Here is an 18,873-nt window from a genome sequence, read left to right as displayed (position 1 = left end):
AAGTATAAAGTATAAAGTATAAAGTATAAAGTATAAAGTATAAAGTATAAAGTATAAAGTATAAAGTATAAAGTATAAAGTATAAAGTATAAGGTATAAAGTATAAAGATTTCTTTATGCAGCAGGCATGGAAAATTCAGTACTTTTTGATATCGAAAATACAGCGGTTTCCCTATGACTTATTCGGTATTTTTCTAACTTATAGTACTTTTTTTGTAAAACCTAAAAAGTACTTTTTAGTAACTTATACTACTATTTCTAAGTTTCAATTTTCCATGCCTGCTGTGCAGTGTCATTTTCTATTTAAATAACATTTATTATGCATATGTCCATTTTATCAGTCTGTCTGTCCGTCAGTCTTAACATCTGTCAAATAGTAAATATTTGTTTGGCCAAGTGTTGATAACATTGTTTAAAAAAAGTGTTTATAGACACAATATTTTTCCATGTCTCTTTTTTTGATAATAAATGTACATAAATAATTTAATATTAATAATGGTGAAAACAAAAAAATAACTTAATAAACAAACAACAAATTAGCGGTTAAAGTTTAGTCAACTCCCCTGCAACTAACCCCCCGCCCCCTTTTCAACCAAACAAATGAACCACATAACCAGACAATGGCACAAAGAAGAAAGATTTTTGTGTGGTGTTTTGTAGCAGGATTTAGAGGCAGAATATTTGTTGATATGAAGTGATTATGGTTTTTTCCCTGACTGTGTGAATAAATTTTGTTGGGTCATTAGTAAACTATAACTAGTCTATGAAATTAATAATAATATTTAATAAAAAGGTCAATATTTTTTGTAACAATAGTTTGTTTATGGTTTGGCTGTAATTAAGATTATCAGACAATTATTCCCAAAGGAAAAATTATTATTAATTTATTATTTTTTTCTTTTTTGAAATCAGAATACTTTTTAAGTTTTGGATTTGAATTGAAATTTTATTTAGGTGTATTTCAGAAATAAACAATTTTCTACACAAATATTTGTTTTCTAGTCTGTATTTATTTTCCATTATAAATTTTTTGAATTATTTACTAAATTCAATTGATTTTAGTTGTTATTGAACCCAAATCCTCTGTTTCAACAGCTGAAGTTGGAACAAGACAACACACTTTGTGACAACTTTTCCTTTAACATAAATAAAAACATTCCTTTTTTTAAACAATTTTATAAAAAAAAAACAAAAACTTATCTTTTTTGTCTACAATGAAAAAGAAAAAAGAGTTTTTTTAAAAAAAAAAAAAACTTTATTTTCCAGAACAACAAAATAAAGGCAATTACTGACTGGATGCCTTTACTTTCTGAACAATCTCTTGTTGAAAATATTTCAACAACTATTGTTTAATCGAAATACTTGTGAGCAGCAGCAGCGTCAGCAGCAAATTGCCACTTTTACTCCTTTCTTGGTGTTATTTTATTTCCGCAGAGAAAAGAAGTGTCAGCCAGACAAGACAGTCAGTCAGAGACCACTTAAGAAATTTATCGCGAACAACGGAAGAGTATTTGTCACCATCAACTCAATATGAAATGAGTTTCACTTGGTTTCTAACATTTTTTTCTTTCATTTCATTCCTTTTCTTTATTTTTTTTCGTATTTATTTATTTATTATATTTATGTGATTTTTGTATAGTTGTTCTTTTGGGTATATTTTTATTCCTTTCTTTCTGTGACTCAATCAGTCCTTGTTGTTGTTGTTTTCATACATTTCCTTTCTTTTGCAGTTTATTTTTTTCGGTTGAATGTCATTGAACATATAGCAGCAGAATTGTATATATCTTTTACGGCCAAAGACATTATAGATTGTAGAAGAAAGTTTGTAGTAAAAACTGTCCAGCAGTTCTGGTTACTAGACCCCATGACAGATTTCCTGGGCACCAGACTTCCTAGACACAGATAGATACAGTTGTTATCCACTTTTTAAAATAACCTCTAAAAAATTTTCAATTCATTACCTTATAGCTTACATAGTGTTACTAAAGTATCAAATTACCGGTGCTATGTTAAGTCCCCCTTACAAATTCTTTTTGCATTTAGTATTGTAATTAATGAACAAATTGGGTATAAATCGTATTCAGTCAGTATTAATTACCTTCAAGTCTTCTTATTCTTCTAGTAAAACTACTGGGTATTTTTACAACAAATGTAATATTTAGAGTTTTTCACTTGTGTGTGTGCGTGTGTGAGTTTTTGTATGGGTTTTTCTCAAGAAACTCTTTTTACACAATATTTTAGCTTTCGTTTAGAAAATATCAATAAATTAATTTGTGTATAGACACAATAAATGTTTACCCTAGGTCAGGTTTCATTTTATTATATATGCATAATTTACTAAATATCTTTAATAAGTCCGAAATTAATTTAATTTTAACTTTAAAACAGAAATTCAGAGCTTCTTTTCCTATAGAAGATGATTTGAATCAAAGAGTAACTTTTACTATAGAAAATTACTCTGAATCACAGCAACTTTTCATGTAGAAAAGTATTCTGAATCACAGTAACTTTTCTTATAGAAAAGTACTCTGAATCAGGTTAATTTTTCTTATAGAAAAGTACTTTGAATCATGTTGACTTTTTCTCAGCACTGTTCTGATTCAACACACATGCGATTAAACAGATAGACAGACAAATAGACGGAAATCGACATTGCAATCTATAAATTCTTGAAATTATCAATTTCTATACCAGTTTATGTTAAAAACTTTTAAAACAAGAGTTTGGTCTTTCGAGCTGGTTTGGCCGACCTGTGTATGACTGCATAGATTGTTGGTTCGCTTGCTACGCAACACATAAGCCGGATATAAAATAAACTTGAGGTTAATATCAATTAATGCCAAAAAATGTTAAAAAATGGTTTGTGGTCCTTCGAGCCGGATTTGAACTGGCGACCTGTGGATGACTGCATAGTGTTGGTTATCAATTAAGCATCGAAATCCAACGGTATATGCATTAATGCCAAGCATTTTATACTGGTTTATACAGTCCACCGCTCTACCAACTGAGCTATCGAAGGCAGTTGCATCCAAATAAAAATGCATTTATAAATATCATCAAAGTCACGTTGCAAAATAAAGCTTTTAATCAAGAGCCACTGTTCTTAATTAGACCTTAGTGCTATTTTCACTAAAAGCTTTTATTTAAGCATCATCAATCTCAGCTGAAGCACAATCAGTGTTGCCACAACAAAAAAATGTTTTCCAAATTGTACTTTTTCACTTTTAAAAATTGCAAAAAAAAAAAACATAAATATCTTTAAAAAATAGCATTTTAAAAAGTCGTTAATAATTAAATCTTTGTCTGTAAAGATGATTTAAAACAACATCTTTTCATACAACAACAGAAAATTATCCAAAGAGATAGAGTTTAAAGCAATTATTGAAATAGATAGAGAGTTTTGCATTCAGAATTTTTTCTTTTTTTAAGATAGAAAAATTTCAAAATGCTACAAAATTGCCAAAAATAGGTTTTTTCTTTGAAAATTATATCACTAATGCGGGATTGTTTTCTGGATATTTTGCCATCAAAATCTCATTTTCATGCGAATTACAGATAGCGACTATTGAAAATAGTCCCTCGATTTACTTTTCAGACGTGACATATTGTTTTCAAATTTTGTAATAAATCTTTTGTGAAATCTAATAGACGCATAGGCATTTTTTTCTCAAAAACAAAACTACTTAACTCATTATTTGCAGGCGATCGTAGTAAGTACTTATCTAACTCCTTATTTGTTAGCGAGCGTGGTAAGTACTTGCATGCAATGTCATCACCGTGTTAAAAAAATGACCTAAAATGCTATTGTATTAGTAAATTTTTGCTCTGAATCAGAGTAACTTCTATCTATAGATTATACTTATAGAAAAGTACTGTGAATCTAGGCTTGCCAGATTTGAAATCAACAAAAAATGTACATCATAGTTAAAAAAGCAGTACAATTGTTTATTTTCTAAAAATTTTAATAAAATTGTTCTAAAAACGCTAGATTGACATTTGTTGTTATGATTTTTCATAACAAACTCAATTGAAAACTAATTTATGACAAATAAATTTAAAATTAATCCAACTATTTTGGTACTTTTTTTCAACTCATGTATCTTTTAAACCAGTGAACATTCAAAAAATATTTTTGACTCCTCCACAACTTAACGAAGAAATAAAAATTTAAATTTAGTACTTTTTAGATATTCGCACGTTTAAGTGGTGAAAATTGTACCCATTTTTGGTACTTTTTAAAGTATAAAGTATAAAGTATAAAGTATAAAGTATAAAGTATAAAGTATAAAGTATAAAGTATAAAGTATAAAGTATAAAGTATAAAGTATAAAGTATAAAGTATAAAGCATAAAGTATAAAGTATAAAGTATAAAGTATAAAGTATAAAGTATAAAGTATAAAGTATAAGACGCTGTTTAGTGTCATTTTCCATTTAAATAACATTCATTATGCATTTGACCATTTTATCAGATTGTCTGTACGTCAGCCTGACCATCTGTCAAATGGTAAATATTTACTTGGCCAAGTGTTGATAACATTGTTTATAAAAAATGTTTAGACGCAATATTTTTCCATGTCTCTTTTTTGATAATAAATGTACATGAATAATTTAATAATAATAATAATGGTGAAAACAAAAACAACTTACTTTATAAACAAACAAGAAATGAGCGTTTAAAGTTTAGTCAACTCCCCAGCAATCAAATCTCTCTTTTTCCAACCACATTAACCAGACAATGGCACAAAGAACAACGCTTTTTGTGTGGTGTTTGTAGCAGGATTTAGAGGCAGGATATTTGGGGCCTGTTTATTTGTTGATATGAAGCGATTATGTGTTTTTTTCTCTGACTGTGTTTTCATTACATTATTGTGGAAAAAATTTTGTTCAAATCATTAGTAAACTATAGTCTATGATATTAATAATAATATTAAATAAAAAAGGTCAATATCATTGGTAACAATTATTTTTTTTGTAAAGATATTAAGATTATCAGAGAATTATTTTAAAACGAAGTTGCACTTGATATTTGTTTGGAATTATAAATTTTTTTAAGTTTATTAAAGAAATTCGCAATTTTTTAGACAAATGTTTTCTAGTCTGTATTTATTTTCCATTATATTTTTTTTTAATATTTACTAAACACAATTGATTTTGGTTGTTGTTGAACCCAAATCCTTCGTTTCAATAACTGAAGTTGGAAGAAGACAATAAACTTTGTGACAACTTTTCCTTAAACATAAATAAAAACATTCTTCTTTTATAACAATTAAAAAAAAAAAAACTTGTCATTTTTCTCTTTAAAGAAAACGAAAAGAGTTTTTAAAACAAATAAACTTTATTTTAAAATAAAAACCTTTTGGAGCAAAAAAAAAAAAAAAAAGGCAATTACTGACTGTATGCCTTCTTTACTTTCTGAACAATCTCTTGTTGAAAATATTTCGACATCTATTGAATTTAATCGAAATACTTGTGAGCAGCAGCAGTAGAGTCAGCAGTAAATTGCCACTTTTATTCCTTTCTTGGTGTTTTTGTTTATTTCCGTTGAGAAAAGAAGTGTCAGCCAGACAAGACAGTCAGTCAGAGACCACTTAAGAAATTTATCTTGGAACAACGAAAGAGTATTTGTCACTATCAACTGAGTGAGTTTTATTGTGTTTCTAACATTTTTTCTTTCTTAAGTTTTTTATATTTATTATATTTAAGTGATTTTTTTATAGTTGTCCTTTTGGGTATATTTTTATTCCTTTCTTTCTGTGACTCAATCAGTCCTTGTTGTTGTTGTTGTTTTTATACATTTCCTTTCTTTTGCCGTTTATTATTTTCGGTTGAATGACATTGAACATATAGCAGCAGAAATTCATATATATTTTTAACGGTCAAAGACCCTTATAGATTGTAAAAGAAAGTTTTATGGTAAGAACTGCCCAGCAGTTCTGGTTACTAGACCTCATTACACTTTTTCATGTTTTTCATTGTAATGATAAAGAATATAGTTGTTATTTACTTTTTAAAATAAAAATTTAACAAAGTTTAAATTCACTTCCTTATAGACTAGTTCGTGTGACTAAAGAGTCAATTGACTCTTCGCTAGATTACCGGTGTAATGTAAAGTAATCAAACTTAATATTTTTTTACATTTAATACAACAATACATAGCAATCTGTCAAGCAATTAATGTAAGTTACCGCCTAAAAGTCCTCGTATTCCTTTAGCAAACTACTGGGTATTTTTGCAGCAAAAGTAGAGTTTTCCACTTGTGTGTATTTATATGTATTTGTATGGGTTTTTTTTTTTCTAAAGAAACTATTTTACACAATACCTATTTTAGCTTTCATTTAGAAAATACCAATAAATTAATTTCTGAATATATAGACACAAGAAATGTTTACCTTAGGTCAGGTTTCCTTTTGTTCTATATACATGATTTACTAAGTGCCTTTAATAAGTCTTACATTCATATAATTTTTTGGTTTTTCTTCTTTATGTTATTTATGTTTTATATAGAAAAATACTTTGAATCAAATTAACTTTTCCTATAGAAAATTTCTCTGGACTTTACATACTTTGAATAAGAATAACATTTCCTATAGAAAATTACTATGAATCGGAGTAAATTTCCCTATGAAACAGAGCAACTTTTGCTATATAGAAATACTCAGTATCAGAAACACATTTCCTATAGAAAAAAACTCTGAATCTGAGTTACTTTTCTAATAGAAATTTTCTCTAAATCAGAACAACTTTTTCAGAGAAAATAACTTTGCATCAGAGTATCTTTTCCAATGTAACATTACTCTGATTCAGTACAACTTTTGCTATAGTGAAGTACTCTGTATCATAGAAACTATTCCTATAGAAAATTACTTTAGAGCAATTTTTGCTATAGAGAAGTACTATATATCAGAGCAACTTTTTCTATACAAAATTGCACTGATTGAAAGCAACTTTTCCTATAGGAAATTACTCTCAATGGGAACAACTTTTGCTCTAGAGAAGTATTCTGTATTAGAGGAACTATTCCTATAGAAAATCTTTTTCAGAGTAACTTTTCCTATAGAAAATTACTCTGAATGAAAGCAACTTTTGCTACAGAGAAGTACTCTGAATCAAAGCAACTTTTCCTATAGAAAATTACTTTAAAACGGAGTGGCATTTCCTATAGAGAAGTACTCTGTATCAGAATAACCTTTCCCACTAAAAATTACTCTGAATCAGGGCAACGGTTTCTACAGAAAATAACTCTGAGTCAGAGCAACTTTTGCCATAGAGAAGTACTCTGAATCAAAGCAACTTTTCCCATAGAAAATGACTCTGTATCAGAGTAACTTTTGCTGTAGAGAAATACTCTTTATCAGAGCAACTTTTCCTATACAAAATTACTCTGATTAAAAGCAACTTTAGCTTTAGAGAAGTGCTCTGAATCAAAGCAACTTTTCCTATAGAAAATTACTCTGAATCAGAGCAACTTTTTCAATAGAAAATTGCTCTGAATCAGACCAACTTTCCCAATAGAAAATTACTCCGAATCATAGCAACTTATCCTATAGAAGAGCAATTAAATCATTTTATCAGGCAATTTAATAGAAACTTGATTTATATTCTTTTTTAATATATTTAAATTTAATTTTTTTTTTAAATAAAATTATAAAAAAATATAATCCTTCGAGCCGGATTTGAACCAGCGACCTATGGATTTCTACATATTATTGTTCACAACACTACAGTCCACCGCTCTACCAACTGAGCTATCGAAGGTGTTTGCTAGGCTTTGGCAAATTTACTATATAACACAAAAGAAAAACAAATAAAAAGTAAAAGCAAAAGTAAAAAAGTTAAACGATCAAATACAAATTCCAAACAAAACTCTCTAATCGAAACACATTCAAACAGACACACACGCACACAATTCAAAAGCTTCATTCATTAAAAAAAGAAAAGCAAAAACAAAAATAATTTCGCTAGAAATGGGAAAGAGGAAACAAACGAAGTAAATGCTAAATGAACGAATGTATAAATGTGTGTACGAGCAAATACGAATTCCATGTAAGAGAGAAAGTTTTGTATAAGTTTGTGAGATTGTGTTCGTATGTTTTGCCAAGTAGGAGAATATTTGCAGTTATTTAAATGACTGCTTTTGATTTGTGGAGGTCATTGTTGGGGAACAGTGTGTTTTTGTTGTTGTTTTTTTAAGACTCTCTATTATCGATTCATGCACAATTTCCATATGAGTGTTGCAATGCAAAGGTAAGGGGAAGACGTTAGGGGGGAATGATACATTAAATATTCATACCATAGCCCCATCTGCTTGTTTGCTTGACTGGGTGGATGACGTTAACTTAACTTGACTTTAGCCCCCTCAAAAAGCTAAATAATTATACATATTTAGTATACAATTTATTTTTAGTGTTTTTGTGTTTATATTATAATTTTCTGTATATGTTTCTTTTTTTTTTCTACATTTAGCTTTCAATTCTCTTATTCCATTTTTGTATATTTTTTGTTATTTTTAAATTTTGTATCGAAAACAATGAAAATTCCATTTGTGCCAGCTAAACGCAACTGCCTTCGATAGCTCAGTTGGTAGAGCGGTGGACTGTAGTTAACGGAATGTACAAAAAACCATCAGAAAAATTCGTTCGCTTTCGTTGCCCTCAAAAGCAACGAATCCAACACCCCTCTGTACAGACATCCATAGGTCGCTGGTTCAAATCCGGCTCGAAGGATAATAATGATAACTTTTTTAACTTCCTTTACTATATAAAAATGCGAAATCAGAGATTTTTCTTATTTTACTCTTCCTATTAACAATTTCTCTGAATCAGAGCAACGCTTTCTATAGAAAATAAAAGCTCTTAATCAGATCAACTTTTCTTATAGAAGAGAGCTCTGATCCAGAGCAACTTTTCCTATTGAAAAGAGCTTTAAATCAGAAGAACTTTTCCTTTAAAAAAAGTTTTGAATGAGAATCACTTTTCCATTGAATCAAAGCAACTTTTCTGTAGAAAGGAGCTTTGAATCAGAGCTCTGAATGAGACCAACTTTTCCTATAGGAAAAAGCTTTCATAAAGCAACTTGTCCTATAGAAAAGGGCTCTGATTCAGAACAACTTTTCCTATAGAAAAGAGGTCTGCATCAGAGCAACTTTTATTAAAAAAAAGAGCTCTGAATCAGAGCAATTTTTCCTATTGAAAAGATCTGTGAATCAGAACAACTTCTCCTATAGATAGATAGAATAAAAAGCTTTTGTAGAGCTTTCAAACTGAAATTGCATTTGTGCAATGTTTGAGCTCTTTTTAAAACTTCGTTTAAAAGAAAATGCATTTTAGCTTCAGCAGAGTTTAAGATTTTCAATTACGAGTTTTTTTAAAAAGACTTTTGAGATATTTCTAAATGCATTTCCATTTGAGTGCAACAACCTTCGATAGCTCAGTTAGTAGAGCGGTGGACTGTAGAAACGCATACTGTATGATATGCATGGAAAACGCATACTGTTCGTTGGCTTTCGCGGTGCCGGCAGCGATCCCAACACTCTGTGCTGTCATCCATAGGTCGCTGGTTCAAATCCGGTTCGAAGGATTAGTAATTTTTTTTTGTTGTTGCATTAAAATATATACGCAAGGTTTCTTATCTTAAAGAGATTAAAATAAGATTTATTTTTTATTCATAATTAAATAAAGAAAACTAAATTATGATTCATGCGTTAAACTTATTATTAATAAATTCTCTGTACGCAAACAACTGCCTTCGATAGCTCAGTTGGTAGAGCGGTGGACTGTAGTTAACGGAATGCACAAAAAACCAACAACAAAAAAAATCGTTCGCTTCGTTGCTCTTAAAAGCAGCGAATCGAACACCCCTCTGTGCAGACATCCATAGGTCGCTGGTTCAAATCCGGCTCGAAGGATTCAACTAGTTTTTTTGTTTATTAAATAAAACTTCTCTCAAATTAACGTTCCTAAATATTAAATTGTGTTTTGTGCGACTGCTCGCCACAACCTTCGATAGCTCAGTTGGTAGAGCGGTGGACTGTAGTTAACGGGATGCATAAAAACCATCTACCTTTTCGTTCGCTTTCGCTGCCCTCAAAAAGCAGCGATTCCTACACCTTCTATGCAGACATCCATAGGTCGCTGGTTCAAATCCGGCTCGAAGGATATAATCAATTTTTTGTAAACTTTCAGTTGCTATTAAACCTTATATTTGATTAATGTTTTTCCTAATTATTACCAAGACTCGAGTTTCTTAATGGTTTAAATCCAGCTTATAACTGAAATGAATCATTTCATTATGTGACTCACTTAGACTTTAAATTATTTTACGCACTGTCCACAGACAACGGCCTTCGATAGCTCAGTTGGTAGAGCGGTGGACTGTAGTTAATGGGATGCATAAAAATCATCTTACTTTTCGTTCGCTTTCGTTGCCCTTAAAAAGCAGCGATTCCTACACCTTCTATGCAGACATCCATAGGTCGCTGGTTCAAATCCGGCTCGAAGGATTTCAAAAACACATTTTTTTTTCTAAATCCAGCTCAACACTTTTTTATTTCTAATATCGGTCAATTTCAACCATAAAGATCTATAATACTTCCTTTAAAACTCTTTACTATTTGATTGTTTCTTTTTCGTTTTCTTTGTCCAGTAATTCTCAGCTATTAGCTGACAAATGAATCATCGTACGTGATGATCATCGTACCTATTAATTTGCCTAATTGCATGATTCATTTTATGTGTGTGAGTGTGCGAGTATTGTGTGTATGTTTTTTTTTCTTATTTAATTAATTAACGCACTGTTTACCCACAACTGCCTTCGATAGCTCAGTTGGTAGAGCGGTGGACTGTAGTTAACGGAATGCATAAAACCCCCCATCAATATTTGATTCGCTTTCGCTGCCCTCAAAAAGCAGCGAATCCAACACTCTCTATGCAGACATCCATAGGTCGCTGGTTCAAATCCGGCTCGAAGGATTAAAATAAGTCTTTTTTTGCATTCCGCATAATTAACCTCAATAAATCTCTAAAACAATTTTGCCATAACAGAGACCTTCAGAAAAAAAGTAGTATTTCTACTACCTTTTTAAAAGGTGCGTAAATGGTTTGAAAAGTATAATTTTTCTGGAATTTATTGAAAGTCTACTGTTTAAGTCTGTAAATTTACTATTTGCAACATTTTTGAAAAAAGTAGTAAAAATAGTACTTTTTTGGAAAACTTAGTTAAAACAAAAGAATCATTCATTATTTTCGTCATAAACCATAAATATTTGTTATAAAATATCTAGTTTTTTTTTTTTAAAGTAGTAAAAATAGTATTATTAAAAAAGTAGTATTTTATTAATATTAGTAGATTTTCAGGTTAAAAATTTAACAACACAAATATATACTTATTTTATGATAAACTACCCTTTTCGAAAAAAATTAGTAAATTATAACCTTTTTATGAAAAAGGTAGTAGAAATAGTACTTTTTTAAAAAATGCTATTTTCATAAGAAATTCTATTTCTAAGCGATAAAGCTTTAATATTAATCTTAAAAAATATATTTTCTAAAAAGTAGTAGAAATAATACTTTTTGAAAAAATTCTATTTTTTATAAAAATAGTTGTAAAATTTAAAAAAAAAACAATGCTTTTATTAAAAATACGTTAATTTAATGGATTAATTATCAATTACTTATTTATTTTTTATGTTTAAAAAAAGTAGTAAGTAATAACTTTTTAAAAAAGGTAGTAGAAATAGTAGTTTTTGAAAAATTTTATTTTTATTAAATATTCCATTATTGAGCGATAAATCTTTAGTATTTTTCATAAAAAATATTTTTTTTCTAAAAAAGTAGTAAAAATACTACTTTTTTTAGTTTTAAATAAAAATAGCTGTAAAAGTTACAAAAATTCAATATTTTAGTTACAAAATGCCTAAATTTAATTATTTAATACTAATATTTTAAAAACGTTGTAGAAATACTACTTTTTAAAAAATGCTACTTTTACAAAATAATAAAACTTTAAAAAAACACTTTTTATATCCAAAAATTATTTTGTAAGACAAAAATCATCAAAGTTATCATAAAAACTACTTTTAAAAAAAACGTAGTAGAAATACTACTATTTTAAAAATGGCATTTATTTAGTAAAAATTTATTTTGATGTTTAAAATTTAATATTTTTTTGATAATAAAAACGCAAATTTAATGTTTTAATCATAAAAGGCTCCTTGATGCAGAAAAGTAGTAAAAGTACTACTTTTTGCATAAGCTAGCATAGCACTTTTTGGAAAAATGTTATTTTAATTTCATTTAAAAGTTATAAATCTTTAAAATAAAATATAAATTTGCTTAAAAAAAGTAGTAGAAATACTGCTCTTTTTTAAGCATAGCGTATTTTTTAACAAAAATAGATCTTTAAGTTTAAAATGCTGTATTTTTATAACAAAATGCTTTTTCATAAAGTACTACTTTTTGCAAAAATGTAGTAAAATACTTTTTTTTTTTGAAAAATTAAATTTTTATAAAAAATTTGTATTTGTATGTAATAATACATATAAATCATTAATATTTATTATAAAATTACTTTCTAAAAAAAAGGAGTAGATATACTACTATTTAATTTTTTTTTAATATAGTTTTCTAAGTTAAAAATGTTTTATTTTTAAGGCAAATTTAAAAAAAACAAGTAAGAGTTCTATATTCGTCTGTGCCGAATCTTATATACCCTTCACCATGATGTGTTTAAAGCCTTTTGTACCTTTTGAAGAACGAAAAAGTACCAAAAAGTCCCCATCTATGGGTCCTCAGTTAATCCGGGCCATACAAACTTAATTACATGTTCCTAGGTTCAATATTGTAGAAATTGTAAAAAGTACCTTTTGAAGAACGAAAAAGTACCAAGAAGTCCCCTTTTACTGGTTCTCACTTAATCCGGGATATACGAACTTAATAACATGTTTCTAGGTTCAATATTATAGAAATTTCAAAAAGTACCTTTTGAAGAATGAAAAAGTACCAAAAAGTACCCTTTCATGGGTCCTCACTTAATCCTGGCCATACATACTTAATTACATGTTTCTAGGTTTAATATCGTAGAAATTGCAAAAAGTACCTTTTGAAAAACGAAAAAGTACCAATAAGTCCCCTTTTATGGGTCCTTACTTAATCCGGGACATACATACATAATTACATGTTTCTAGGTTTAATATCGTAGAAATTGCAAAAAGTACCTTTTGAAAAACGAAAAAGTACCAAAAAGTCCCCTTGTATGGGTCCTCACTTAATCCGGGCCATACATACTTAATTACATGTTTCTAGGTTCAATATTGTAGAAATTGCAAAAAGTACCTTTTGAAGAACGAAAAAGTACCAAAAAGTCCCCTTTTATGGGTCCTCACTTAATCCGGGCCATACATACTTAATTACATGTTTCTAGGTTCAATATTGTAGAAATTGCAAAAAGTACCTTTTGAACAACGAAAAAGTCCCCTTTTATGGGTCCTTACTTAATCCGGGCCATACATACTTAATTACATGTTTCTAGGTTCAATATTGTAGAAATTGCAAAAAGTACCTTTTGAAAAACGAAAAAGTACCAAAAACTCCCCTTGTTTGGGTCCTCACTTAATCCGGGCCATGCATACTTAATTTCATGTTTCTAGGTTCAATATTATAGAAATTTCAAAAAATACCTTTTGAAGAACGAAAAAGTACCAGAAAGTCCCCTTTTATAGGTTCTCACTTAATCCAGGCTCTACATACTAAATTTCATATTTCTAGCCAATAACAAAACATTAGTGCTGCTCTCGCTCTGCTACTCTTGCTCTGCTGCTCTTGCTCTGCTTTGCTTTTATAAACAAATTACAATAACAATATTTACCGTATTGTTATGTATTTTGTTTTTGTTTTTTGCAGTTTCTGTCTGAGCATGAATAAAAAATCTAAATTTTATATGAAATTTTCAGAGGTTGTCTCGGTTTTTTGCTCATATCTCCGTTATTTATGGACCGATTTTGCTGATTTTAAATAGCGTTCTTGCCGGTCGTATGTCTGATAGAATTATGGAAGATTCGGATCTCGCAGATATCTGGGGTCTTCTAAAAACTGATTTCAACAAACATACAGACAGACAGACAGACAGACAGACAGACGGACAGACAGACAGACGGACATGGCTTAATCATCTCCGCTACCTATAAGGATCCAGAATATATATACTTTATAGGGTCGGAAAATTATATTATAGAAATTACAAACGGAATGACAAACTTATATATACCCTTCTCACGAAGGTGAAGGGTATACTAATATATCAATTGCAGAAAACGCATTTTTACAAAATAGTAGTAGAAATACAACATTTTGAAAAATATGTAGATTTTTTGTTATTTTGTTGGGCATAAATCTTTAATGTTTATCAAAAAAATAAAAAGCAGTAAAAGTACTACTTTTTTAAAAAAGTAGTAAAAATACTACTATTTTTAAACCTTAAATTTTACCTCCATAAACAATGTATTAAATCTTGAATATTTGTCATGATAAATTAAATTTAAAAAAAAGTAGTAGAAATACTACTTTTTCAAAAAAGATGCTAATTTCTAGATAAAAATAAGATTTCTTAGTTAAAAAACACAACAGACAACAAAATAATTCCATTTAAATGCTATATATTGCATTAATACACAAATAAGTAGCCAATTTGTCCCCATGAACTCGGCAACAATAAAAACTGATAAAATAAAAACAAATTCCATTAAAAAGACAAAAAATTGTTTAAGATAACAGGATAATGGTGTCAATTTAGGCAAATGTTAGAAGAAACATTTACACATTATTTGGCGATGCCAACCTTAATATTTATAAGATAAAAATGACTAAAAAAATATTGAAGACAAAAGCTATAAGAAATGTGCTTTTAATAATCCAGCCATGACTCTTGGAAACTGAAATTTCTTTCATATAAGAAAGCACAAATAAAAACACCCCAATACATACATAGATGTATAAAACTAAGATTAATACAATTATGGCATTTCGAAATCTGAAAAATGCATTGGCAGCATGAGACAACAATAAACGACACAGTTGGTTAAGCAATCTAAAGCATTCAATTCCTTTCTACAACAATTTAATAGAATTATTGTTGCTGGTAAAAACCACAAAGGATTTGTGATAAAAAAAATAAAACGAATTTGCACACATATACACATTATTAAGGAGATTAGTTATCAAAGTCAAGGAACTTTTTTCAAAAGTTTATTGATCCATTGAAAATTTAAGGAAACAACAAAAAAGTTTTATCAATTAATAAACTAACCTTTTATAAAGGAAATAAAATAAAGAAACAAGTTTCTTAATAGAGTTGTTGCAAATAGTACTTTTTGAAAATTAAAGTTTTTATGAAAGAATACTAATTTAGAAAAATGTAGTAGATATAGTACATTTTGAAAAATGTATATTTTGTTAATTAAAATACATTTTTAAATAAAAAGTAACAATTTATTTTATAAAATTCGAGTTTTTAAAAAAGTAGTAAAAATAGTACTTATTAAAAATTTTAATACTTTGTATGAAAATATATTTCCAAGCCCAAAAATTATTATTAGCAAAATACCTTCAGTTTTACCTTGAAAAACTTAAATCTAAAATAAAATATATATTTATTTTGTAAAAATAGTACTTTTTTGAAAATTACTTTTTTTTTGCTGAAATTATATATAATTTTTAATAGTATATAAATTTTTCAATAGAAAATAATAAATTTTAGTTTTTTAAAACAAGTAGTAGAAATACTACTTTTTAGAAATTTGTATATTTTGCCGGAAAAATTCTTTTATTTAAATAAAAATACCTTTTTAAGTCAAAACGAATATAGTTTTATATGAAAGTCATTGTTTTTAAAAAAGTAGTAAAAATACTACCTCTTTTAGAAATTGAATAAAATGTATAGAAATAAATTTTCACACTCAAAAGTGATCATTTATAGCAGAATATGACTTAATCTGCAAGAAATTAGACGTTTTTGCAAAAAGTACTAAAAATACTACTATTTTAAAAATTTTATATTAATTTTGCTACAAATATTTATATTTTTTAAAGGAAAATAATTTTTTCGTAAAAAATTCAATAATAAGAACATAAATTTTACTATTTTGAAAAAAGTTGTAGAAATACTACTTTTTAGAAATTTATAAATTTTACCAAAAATATTATTTCATTTAAATAAAAATAATTTTTTATGTCAAAACGAATATAGTTTTATATAAAATTTATGGTTTTTGAAAAAGTAGTAGAAATACTACTTTTTTAGAAATTAAACACTGCAGAAATTAGATGTTTTTGCAAAAAGTACTAAAAATACTACTATTTTGACATTTTTTTTGCTACAAATATTTATATTTAAAGAAAATTAATTTATTACTAAAAATTCAATAACAACATAAATTTTACTTTTTTAAAGAAAGTAGTAGAAATACTACTTTTTTAAAAAAATTATACATTTTATCCAAAAAAAAATTATTTGGTTTAAATAAAAATAAATGTTTATGTTAAAATTAATATATTCTTATATAAAATACATGGTTTTAAAAAAGTAGTAGAAATACTACTTTTTTTTAGAAACTGAATACCATTTATGGAAATTAATTATCAAGCCTGAAAATTAATAAATATTGCAGAAAATTACTTAATCTGCAAGAAAATAGACGTTTTTGCAAAAAGTACTAAAAATAGTACTTTTTGGTTGAAAATTTATTGCAGCAAATAGTTTTCACTGTTAAAAAATTGTTTCAAGTTAAAATGTATATTATTACTAATAAACACATAAATGCATTATTTACTATAAAATTTTCTTTGAAAAAAGGTAGTAGAAATAATACTCTTTGAAAATTTTTTAAATGTTTCAATTCAATTCATTCAAATTTTTAATTTTTACAAAGAATTTAGCTTTAAACGCTAAGAATTAAATTGTTATGGCATGTAATACAAGAATTTAGTGCAAACTTCAATTTTTAGAAAAAAGTAGTAGAAATAGTACTTTTTTAAAAATTTTAGATTTCGTCAAAGGAATTTATATATTTCAAATATTATGTATTCTTAACAATAACAAAACAATAGGATCACAAAAATTGCACTTTTTAGAAAAAGTAGTAAAAATACTACTTTTTGTAAAATAATATTTTATTAATAAAAATTATATTAGTTTTTGTTATAAATTTAGTAATAAAAAATTTCATATAAAATTTGTTGTTTTTGTAAAAAGTAGTAGAAATACTACTTTTTGAAAAATTTTTATTTTTTGGGGAAAAATTCTTTTATACGACGAAAATTCTTTAGTTTTAACATAAAATACTTTATTTAAAAAAAGTAGTCGAAATACTACATTTTTAACTATTATTAAATATTTAATTTAATCATGTTTTTTTTTCCTTTTTTATTACAGGTAAGAGCTGAATTTGATGTAAAATAAATTTAAAAAAAGGTATTTATAAAATTTTTTATAAAAAAATTATGATTTTTTACGAAATTTTCAATGCAACAAAATACAACAAACAAAGTTTTTTTACATTTGTGCTATTGACAAATATTTACTACAATAAACCCCTTTCTATTCAATTTACTTTTAATTCTTATTTAATGTTGCATATTTTAAGGAAACAAAATAAAAATATTTTAAAAGTTGCTTTTAAAAAATTTATTATCTCTAAAAACCTTTTACATCTCATAAATATTTAAAATTTCCAAAAAATACATTTCTTTTAAAACAATATTTAATATTAATAACTTGTATTCCTTTAAAATCGTATTTAAATTAAAAAAAACACAAATTTTTAGGATATAATATATTTACCAAATAAAATAGCATACATTTAGTTGTTGTTACAAACTACTTTGCATACTCTTTGGAAGTTTTAATATTTAAATGATTACAATCATTCGTTTAAAATTCGATATCCAAAATCATTTCACATGAAATAATAAAATAAATATTGATAAAATATTTTTCATTTTAAATATCCATCCCTTTTCCTTTTTGGTTATGATAAACATTTTTTTAGCAATACTATTTTTATATCTTCTTTTTTGGCTCTTTGTTATCCTGGATGAAATTCCCTTTAAGTTTAGTAGTTGTTTTAAATTCATTTCATTTATGTCCATTTTATTTCGTACTATTTTTGTTTTTATTGGTATTTTGTTTGCATTTTATTGTTTGGTAGTTGTAGCAGTAGTTGTATTTATCAAATACAATTGTTTGTACATCCGTCGGATATTATTCATTCATAAATAACTTGTAATTTGTCATGCACATCTGTTTGTATATAAACTCCGTTGTATGTTATTTATGTCTATATTAATTTGTTTATCTTTATTTTTTAAGCTACAGCATGAGTTATGCAAATAGCACTACGAAATCATCTACAAGCTATACTATAAACTAAAGTATAGAATGAACTAGAGTAGACTACTGCTTGCTTATTAACTTGGCTACAAGCTAGACTATAGATAAGGCTATAAACTAAACTATAGACTCGATTATGAACAAGACAATAAACTAAACAATAGATTAGACTATAGACTGGACTGGACTATAGATCAGTTTATAGACTTGACTATAGATCAGACTATAGACTAGACTATAGACCAGACTATAGATCAGACTGGACTGGACTATACTAGACCAGACTATAGATCAGACTGGACTGGACTGGACTAGACTATAGATCAGTCTATAGACTAGACTATAGATCAGACTATAGACTAGACTATAGACTAGACTATAGACCAGACTATAGACTAGTCTATAGACCAGACTATAGACTAGACTATAGACTAGACTATAGACTAGACTATCGACAAGACTATAGACTGGACTATAGACTAGACTATAGTCTA

General features: G+C 27.3%; 1 protein-coding gene and 1 non-coding gene across 8 annotated transcripts in view; one reads left to right on the top strand and one right to left on the bottom strand.

The window, feature by feature from the left end:
* The window catches only part of LOC111687405 (eye-specific diacylglycerol kinase), a 295,119-nt gene that overhangs the window by 50,522 nt on the left and 225,724 nt on the right, over positions 1 to 18,873 (top strand). The gene's annotated exons all lie outside the window — the stretch shown is intronic.
* Positions 7,660 to 7,756, bottom strand: Trnay-gua. The gene is made up of 2 exons: positions 7,720 to 7,756; positions 7,660 to 7,695 (listed from the first exon to the last, which is right to left on the bottom strand). It is a non-coding gene; the product is annotated as a tRNA-Tyr (tRNA).

Source organism: Lucilia cuprina, chromosome 3 (genome assembly GCF_022045245.1).
Source record: "Lucilia cuprina isolate Lc7/37 chromosome 3, ASM2204524v1, whole genome shotgun sequence".
Lineage (NCBI taxonomy): Eukaryota > Metazoa > Arthropoda > Insecta > Diptera > Calliphoridae > Lucilia > Lucilia cuprina.
Note: the sequence above shows the minus strand (reverse complement) of the source record. Positions and strands in the feature narration are given on the sequence as shown.